Source organism: Capsicum annuum, chromosome 10 (genome assembly GCF_002878395.1).
Source record: "Capsicum annuum cultivar UCD-10X-F1 chromosome 10, UCD10Xv1.1, whole genome shotgun sequence".
Taxonomy (NCBI): domain Eukaryota; kingdom Viridiplantae; phylum Streptophyta; class Magnoliopsida; order Solanales; family Solanaceae; genus Capsicum; species Capsicum annuum.
Genome location: NC_061120.1, coordinates 49,282,974 through 49,293,298, shown reverse-complemented (window position 1 = coordinate 49,293,298; position 10,325 = coordinate 49,282,974).

Genomic DNA, 10,325 nt, shown 5'->3' with positions numbered 1-10,325 from the left:
CCTCAAACTGTTTGTGAAATTGACAATGAATATGATTTTGTCTCATAGTTTGACTATTCTTGGAATCCTTGCATATCATAAATGTTTAAGGGAACATGAATTGGTTTGATTTGGTTTTCAAATGATTTTGCAATGGAGTTGTCGTCATGGTTTTGGTTTAATTGGAAACTCTGGAGCCAAATTTTGTTTAATGGCTTTGTATGGCGTAAGGGGATAGACTTGCAAGCTCTAATTGTTGTATGATAATACCAATGGGAAATGCCTAATTACAAAAATCCTTGTTAAAAAGTTATGAATATGTAAAAGGTTTTAATATGGGTTTAAAGGGGGTTGTGTAGCAAATCCATAAAAAGTGGAGGTCACGGGGGACCCATACTGGAAGCTCATGTTTGCCAATGTGAGGTTTGCTCATGGAGACTGTATCCATGAGATGCACATTGTATTTTAGGAATGGGATTATCCTTCTTGAGTTTTCTCAGGTAAGTGTGGCTAACACATACTACGACCCTTTTAGCAGGGGGAGCCAAACCAATAGAGACTGTGGAGACTTTAGGATGGCAGAACTACATAGTGCAGGTTAATGTTTTAAAAATGCATGCTTAGCCTTGTTCCGCTTTTCCACAGCAAATGATATACATATATATTTACACATTGCATATTATTTTGTGGATTAGGTTTTACTGGTATTCATATTAGGGATTATAGCATTACTTTAGTTCTTTATCCCTAAGTTTTATGCTAGCGCTTTAACTGCTAACCGTCTTCAGATGTTGTATCCCCAAGCAATGCAGGGTCTGAAGGAAAGGCTACCTTTCTTGCACAGTGATTTGGTGTTCGTGGTTAGATCGAGTGTTGACTTGAAGTGGTGAGATTCCATCATTCGGAAGACTTCATTTCTTGTTTTGGTTTCCCTTTGTCTTAGACTTTATTTTAGATTTGTTTTGGCTATGGTCGGGGACATGCCCCAACATTTTACTGGTATCCAGTTTTGTTAGAGGCTTTGTTGGACTACTGGATATGGGTATTATGGTTGAAGTTCGGTGTAGTTTTGCTATTGTGGATGGTTTTTTGAATAATGATCTCATATTGAATTTTTGGTTTATCTTTCCTATCTTGTCATACATAGATTGGTTATGTTAGAATAGGATAAGGGGGTGGTCTCCGGTCCTCAGTGGACTTGAGATACCCGTCATGGCCAGGACCTGGTATGGGTCATAACACTTTATACATCTTAGTTGTACTCGGGTGAATAGAATATCTAAAGTTTTGAGCCTCACGTAGAATGGACTTAATGAAGCCATCAAGGCTTGAAACACAGATGTGGCTGTCGAATATCAAAACACCTTCTGAATCTATGGTATCCCTCTTGGACTCACCTCGTCTCAACACTAGCAACAATTCTCCTAGGGCCTGAAATCTCAACTTGCACCAGAAAGTTGGATAAGGACTTAATGTCCCATGCCAACGACCTTAGAGAAAATGAAATACAAGCCAAGCTACTCATACTTACCGTCTTCTAACTCAAGGCATCTTCTACTACGTTCTCCCTACCCATATGATACAAGATAGTAATGTCATAATCCTTAAACTACTCCATCCATCTGCGCTACCTAGAATTAAGCTCTCTGTGCATCATAAGATGTTGAAGACTATGATGGTTTGAGAAAATGTCACAATGCCCTTAAGATAATGCCTCTAAATATTAAGTGCGAAAACTACCACTACCAACTCTAAATCATGAGTTGGGTAGTTTCGCTTGTGCACCTTTAGCTGCCTCAACACATAAGCAATAAATCTACCCTTTTTCATAAAGACAAAACCCAAACTGACACTCGAAGCATCATAAAACACGTGAATTCCTCACCAGAAATAAAAATAGGAAAGATAGGATCTAGAGTGAGAAATTTCTTGAGCTTCCCAAAGCTCGAATCATTGAAAAGGAACATCCTTCCGTGTCAATCTATTCATCGACTATCACGACCGGATTCATGGTTGTATTGGCACCTACTAAGACCCACTAATAGGTAAGCCAACATCGTAACTCAAAGCTAAGACAATGGGCTACTTTGGTAGAAACTCTTGACAAGGGCCACAATAGATGAATGCACTAATAAACAATAATGTTACACAATAGACAATCAACTAAGGATACCAATCCCACGACCAGGTAATATCAGTAAAAAAATATCTAAGTACGACAATAGGAAATACAACTAAAGTCTAAATAGTCTTATACATTCGTCTTGAATACAAAACACTTAATAAATATAGGATGGAAATGGTCGACTCGAAACTCTAAGAGCTCACCGTATCTCCAAATGATCAACAATGCACGATCTCAACTCAGCGGCAGAAACTAGTACTATGTCTGCACCAAAAAGGTATAGAAATGTAGTATGAGTATCAAAACAATGGGTACTTAGTAGGCATCATCGGCTGACTTAGCTAAATTATGATATAAGATGATATACAAGATAATATCACTATGTCAAGGTAAAGAATCGAACCGAAATCGTGTTCATAATCACTGTACAAAATAACTAATCAACTAGAATAATAATAGCTCTCATATCATTATATACCAATACTGTCATAAAAAATGAGTAGTCAATTAGGAAATGTAAAGCGACACATATACAATTACAACCAAATAAATACCAAGTTGCAACGCACATACATCTATTAGAACATATAGTAAAGAAACCTACCACAGCGTCCCATACCATTGGGGAGTACACCCAAAAAACATAAATTAAAGAACTCGTCATGACATCCCATACCACCGGAGAGTGTATCAATAGATCAAATCATCAATGTATATAAACATATAACCAACTTCTCATTAATCAAGGATTTCCATAATAACCATGAACAGTCATTTACCCGGATCTGTAATCATCATCAATTACCACAATGAAATAGCATATACCAAGGTAATCATAATCATAGTCATATGCCATTTAGATATTTATGATATTAATACACTCTATCTAGTCATTATTATCTAACCAACACTTATTATTATTAGGCTACTAATTCACTAGTCCTTATAGAATATCCTATTATAGCTTAACCGATTATTTACGTAAACCTTAACCATGAGTTAGCACTAACTATTATTAACTTATTAGCCAATATCTACACCTAGTCAAGATGCACTACTAATCCATAGACTCTATTAGACCAAAGCTTATGTCTAGTAATCATAGGCGCACTAGTCATTATATAGGAAAAAGTTACATATCAACAATTTCACATATCTATCTATCAACCAATGCCTCTTACTATCTAGCATCTAAATCTATAAATACTCCTTTAACAACTCATCAACATTATACTTTAGTCATCAATACCATTAATCATCACCAATTTTAACCTATTGTCACTATTGACCACATAACAACTACAATTTCTAGTTTTCACATTTCAACTAACAAGGTCCATTACTTAGAATTCTAGACATCTAGTCATCAAGTTAAATACATTTAGTAGTCAACTAGTTAACACACAACTCATTTAAGTAAGCAACATTCCTTAGTTAATCCCTTCATTCATGCCAAACTTACCAACTAGGTCAATTCTTATTTCTACACAAGATTCTACTTGCCAATCAGCCATAACTCTTTATTCGGCATACTCTATTTCTACTCACCATTTAACACTAGTGAGAACTACACCACTAAATAAGTGATTAGGATTGAAGAATTTTAACCGACATCCCATGATTAGCATCATATGTTGAAGGTACACAGATGTAATCATATAAAGGCATAATCACACATAAACATACATACATATGTTTACCATATATAACATCAATGTATCCTTTGGATGTACCAGTCATCATACAACAACAACAACAAACCCAGTGTATTCCTTCAGATGTACCAAGCATCATAATATTATCAATATATCCTTTAGATGTACCAGGCATTATAATATCATCAATGTATCCTCCGAACTTACCAAGCATCATCATAACATCAATATATCTTGCGGATGTTTCGGGCATCATAATATCGTCAATATATCCTCCAAACTAACCGGGCATCATAATATCATCAATATATCCTCCGGATGCATTGAGCATTATAATATTATTAAAATATCCTCTGGATGTATCGGGCATCATAATATCATCAATGTATCCTCCAGATGTACCGGGCATCATAATATTATCAATATATCCTCCAGACTTACCGGGTATCATCATAACATCAAAATATCCTCCAAACTTATCGGGCACCATAATAACATCAATATATCCTCTGGACTTTTCGTGCATCATAATATCATCAACATTCACCATAGCATCAATATTCAACATAACATCAATATATATATATACACATACATATCTAAATCAATGACAAGTACACCCCCCAAATACAATAGAGTAGAAGAGAAGCAAGGAAAGACAACTCATAGTATCTCACATTCATTATCAATACATTATAATAGTAGGGGAATGAACATGCATATCCGTATAATGTGAACAATCAATACATTACTAGGCTTGACATGATTATTAGCATGGTCAATTTACAAGTCATGGTTATACCTTCTAGAATATCTCTTGTTAGGCATGAGTCACAATACTAGCACAAAAGAAATTCTTTGGCAAAAACATAAATTTAGTCTCTAGGCTTGAGCATAATATAAGTAATGACATAATCTAAGGATCACATCGTAAACTAGCCAATAGAAGTGATAACATAGCCATAATCAAAAGACTTTCCAATGCTATCCTAATAATGACAATAAGATAATCAAACAAGTATGCACATTATCCCCAAAATCAACATCATGAATAAACCATTTACTAGGTTTAGCCATCATATTACCAAAAGCATATTTTAGGCGTTCAACATGTATCTTGGTCACTAATGAAGTTAAATAGTTCAAGCTTAAGGTGTGTCAAGTTACACTTTTAATATCCTAAATTATCTTATTCAAGTCTAACTTCTACCCAAAATTAGACTAAGTTACCTAAATCACGTCTCAAAGGTTTATCAATCCACACTAGTTCTGTAGGTCAATTCTTCCTCAAGCATTACTATTAAGTTATCTAAAGCATCTAATGCCAATTCACCACTATGCATATCTAGGTCAATATACTCTTAAGATGATTGAACAAAGTCACTCCCATCTAACTAGAGAAACTAGAGCATTCTCATGCTATAAATGAGATAACAAGTCCAACTAACAAAGGTTCTAGACTATGAGTCAAATATCCTACTTAATGTGTTCAAAAACCTAAGTGATTCAACTAATCCCAAACCTTACCATCTACCATTTCAAGATCTAGGACCCCGCCCAATCTTATTAAGATATAACAATTATACTACAATAAAACCCAATCTAACACAAGTAAGCCTAACTTACCTCGAATCTAAATATAGCTTATGAACCAATAGTTTTTGCTTTCCCTTTCCTCAAAGTTTCTTCAATAAGCCAAGCTATCAAAAGCATAATCTATACATTATTATGAGAATACACCCATATTGCACCATTGTGCTTCAGGTTGAAAGGACACCAAAACCCCGAAGTGGGTCCCACATATGGAAAATGAGTTTTCCAAACAAAACTATTGTTCTAATACCATTAGGGAGTGATATCCCTCACGACATTAGTACAAATCGACCATATTTAGGGCTAAAATTAAGACTCAAGTCATTTGAGGTTTTGGGTCAAACAATGAAGAATACAACACAAAAATTAAAGGATTCATACCTTAGATTCGACGTGAATCACGATTACGCAAATTATTCAAGATCCCAATTAACATCTAAGACTCACTTTAAGGTCTACACTCTCTATTTGGGTTTTGGGACTCAAGACAATGGAGAAAATGGCCAATTCTCAGCAAAAAAGAGTATTTAAACAATCCCTTCCTAGGCTCTCAGCTAGTGCGATTGCGCACCTACGCTAGCCATGATCGCAGTATCATGATCACACCAAGGCCTCGATGATTGCAGTACCTAGCTGCACTAGATAATGGTTGAAACTAGCAATTTGATTCCAAGTTTTGGCTAAGGCCTCAGGATGCACCTGGAGACCAATATGAGGAAACGATATATGCAACCATACTTATTTTGACATTTTGGATGCTTTGGCGAATTTAGATTTTTCATCCGAGGTCATTTCAACCAAAGTTAGGCCCTACACTCTAATTTCTAATTAATCAAAGTTCTGACCTATTGGTCAAAATATATTTGAGTGTAGCGAGACGCAAACCAAAGTTATACCCAACCTAAAATTGATATTTCGTAGTTGCTGGTGCAGTCAGAATTTGCATCAAATTTTGTTTTACTGAAGTTTCTGGTCGATGGCCATTTGAAACTTGTGAAGATTTCAAAATAGGGAAATGGTTCTAGAAACCAAACAGACTATCCGGTAATTAGACTATTAGTTCCAGCAAGTCATACATGACCTGGGGAAGCTATGGAAAATCAATAATGACAAAAATAAGCAGAATCACGAGAAATGACCTAAAGGTTCATTACAACATCCACTACTAAGGAACTTTCTTCCCCAAAAGTAAAAGATAAGAAAAATACCTGAAGTCTCAAACAAATAAGGATACTGGGCCCGCATCTCACTCTCGATCTCCCAAGTGGCCTCCTCCACAGGGCAGTGTTTCTACTTTTACTTAACTACATGAATCTCTCTAGTAAAAAACTATCTCATATCCTAGACAAAATAAGCGCGGGCTCCTCCACAATGGTAAACTACTCGTCCAACTGGACTGAATCCCATATAAGCACATGATATGGATCAAGAATATACTTTCACAACATAGATACATGGAAAATCGGCTAAACAACAATGAAATCTAGAGGCAAGGCTAACTCATAGGCTACCTCACCAACTGCGCAGAGAATCTCAAAAGGACCAATATATCAAGGGTTGAGCTTACCCTTCCTTCCTAACCTCATCACACCTTTCATTGGTAAAATATGAAGGAACACACAGTCACTAACTTTGAATCTCAAGGAATGGATCCTACAGTTGGCATAGGCCTTCTGCCTACTCTGGGTTGCTCTCAGCCTATCCTGAATCACCCTGAATCTATCCAATGAGTCCTGAAGAAAATATATACCATGAGGTCTCACCTTAGAAGTCTCAAACAATCTTATCAAAGAATAACATCTCCTTCCATACAAAGCCTCACAAAGAGCCACCTCAATACTTGAATAGTAGTTGTTGTTGTAGGAGAACTTTGTCAATGCTAAGTGTTGATCCTACTATCCTCTAAAATCAAAAACACAAGCTCCGAACATATCCTTGATTACTTAAATAGTCTGCTCGAATTGACCATCTTTCTGTAGATGAAAGGCTTTTCACTCAAATCCACTTGAGTACCCAACTCCTCCTACAATATTCTCAAAAATCATAAAGTAAATATAGATACATGGTCTAAACTATTTCCCAAACATAAATCTAGGCATATATCTCAGTATTAAAGGTCATCTAACTAGGAATGAAACATGCTAACTTGGTCAAACGATCCATAATAACCCAAATACCATCATGACCGCGGGAAGTATGAGGCAAGCCACTAATGAAGTCTATAGTAATCCTTTCCCATTTCCAACTAGAAATGGAAAATCTTACAGTCAATCCACCTGGACGCTGATGCTCGACCTTAACCTGCTACCAACATAGGCAACGAGTCATAAAGTTTGCCACATCTCTTTTTAAACCGTCCCACCAGTAATACTACCACAAAAATCTATACATCTTAGTAGTACTGGGGTGATTAGAATATCTAGAGCTGTGAGCTTTATAAGGAATAAACTAATTCAAATCATCATGTCAGGGAGCATAAATACGACCTTGGAATCTCAAAATACCCTCGAAACCAATGGTGTGCCTCCTAGACTCACCACTCACAACCTGATCTTGGAGGAAGCACAACTTGTTATCCTCATACTGATAATCATGAAGCTACTCAAATAAGGAGGACCTCGCCTCAACAAAATCAAAAATCCTCACAGGATCTGAAATATCAAGGTGAACTATCAAATTGTCTAAGGACTGAATGTCCCATCCCATACGCCTCTAAGAAACTGATATGCATGCTAACCCATCCATACTTTCTACCTTGCACCTCAAGGCATTGGCTACCATATTTTCCTTACCCAAATGACACAAGATGGAAATATCATAGTCCTTAAGCAACTCCATCCATTTTTCCCAAAGAGCATTAAGTTATCGCTGGGTCATAAAATGCTAAAAGCTGCGATGATCGATGAAAATCTCACAAGGAACTCCAATACAAGTAATGCCTTCAAATCATAAGTGCAAAAACTACCACTGCCAACTCAAAATCATGAGTGGGGTAGTTACGCTCATGCACTTTATGTTGTCTAGAAGCATAAGCAATGACACGACCTTACTGCATCAAAACACAACAAAGACCAACATCAGAAACATCACAAAAAATGGTGAATCCCTCACCCTCAATAGAAAGATACAACATTGGAGCTAAAGTAAGATAATTCTTGAGCATTCCAAACCTAAACTCACAATCCTCAGACCATCAAAAAGGAACTTATTTCTGAGTCAATCTAGTTAAAGAAGTTGAAATAGTAGAAAATCTCTCAACAAAGCGCGTTTAATAACCATCCAAACCAATAAAATTGCGAACCTCAATAGGAGACGTAGTCCTAGACCAATCATAAATCACCAAAATCTTAGTTGGTTCCACCATAATACTGGCTTTAGATACCATGTATCCAAGGAATGACACTGACCCAAGCAAATATTCACACTTAAAGAACTTGGAAAAGAGCACATGATCTCATAAAGTTTGAAGCATAATCCAAAATTGCTACACATTCTCCCTACTACTTCTCAAATACACAAGAATGTCATCAATGAACAAAGTAATGAAGGAGTCTAGATAGGTCCTGAAAGTACAGTTTATCAAATCCTTGAATGCGGTTGGGGCACTAGTCATCCCAAAAGATATCACCTAAAACTCATAATGACCATAACGGGTCCTGGAAGCTCTCTTTAGGATATCCTCATCCCGAATCCTCATCTAATAATAACCAAACCTCAAATCAATCTTAGAAATCATGGTTGCACCATGAATTTGGTTAAATAAATCATCAATGTAAGGCATAGGATAATCGTTCTTCACTGTTACCTTATAAAGCTGTATGAGCTCCCCACAGGGACACACTTGATCTAAAAAAACCCTTACTAAAAAAGTTCTAAAGCTGAGAATTTATCACCTTAAGCTCAGTAGGATACATACGGCAAGGTTCTATAAAAATAGGTTGGGTGTCAGGCTCAAGGTCAATAGGAAATCCTACCTCTTGATATGGGGGATACCAGGCATATCGGTTGGGAACAAATTAGGAAACTCACAAATAATAGAAACATAGTCAAGCAATAGACTCTCTACATATGTATCACATATATAAGAGAGATAAGACTTATAGCCCCTTGATATAAGTCTCCTAGCACAAACATAAGAAATAATCCCTGTCAGCTCACAGCTAACTGCTTCTTGCCACACGACTTAGGGTAGACCGGGTATGGCTAAGATAATTATCTTAGCAAACTAATCACTGACCGCATGATAATGGTATAACCAGTCTATGCCTATAATAATATTGAAATCTATCATATCCAGAATAATAAGATCAGCATAAGTATCAATATTACTAAATGTCATAACACATGATCTGAATACTCGATCCACTACTAAAGAATCACATATGAGAGTAGATATGCATAATGGCACGAATAACAAATCACTAGTCAAGTCTAACTGTGGTGCATAATAAGTAGATATATAAGAATAAGTGGATTTGAGATCAAAAAAGCAATAGCTAACTTATCGCACCTTAAAATCATACCGAAAACTATAGCATTCGACTTCTCAATCTTGGGTCAAGCAGGTACTACATATAACTGACCACGCCCGCCACATGGCCTGGTACTTGATCAACCTCCTATCCTGCCTACTTGAGTACCACCTCGAGTACCCTAGTAACCACCCCTACAACTTTACGAACCACCTTTACCTAATGGATAAACTGCCCTAATAGGAGTAGCACCCTAGGCTGAAATAACCATCTCACCACGACTAGGACAATCTCTCAAAAATGACCAAGAATCCCAATGTAAAACAAGAGTTAAGAGCAAAAATAGAACTCATAGATTCAGCCAAACCAGAGTAACCGCAACATCTAGTACAACCTACACACGAACCTCTCAAAGACTAATCACCACCCTTACCAGGGCAACCACTAGAACAAAATTGACCCCCATTAGTAGTATGAAGAGCTGCCTGAACTGGTCTACTA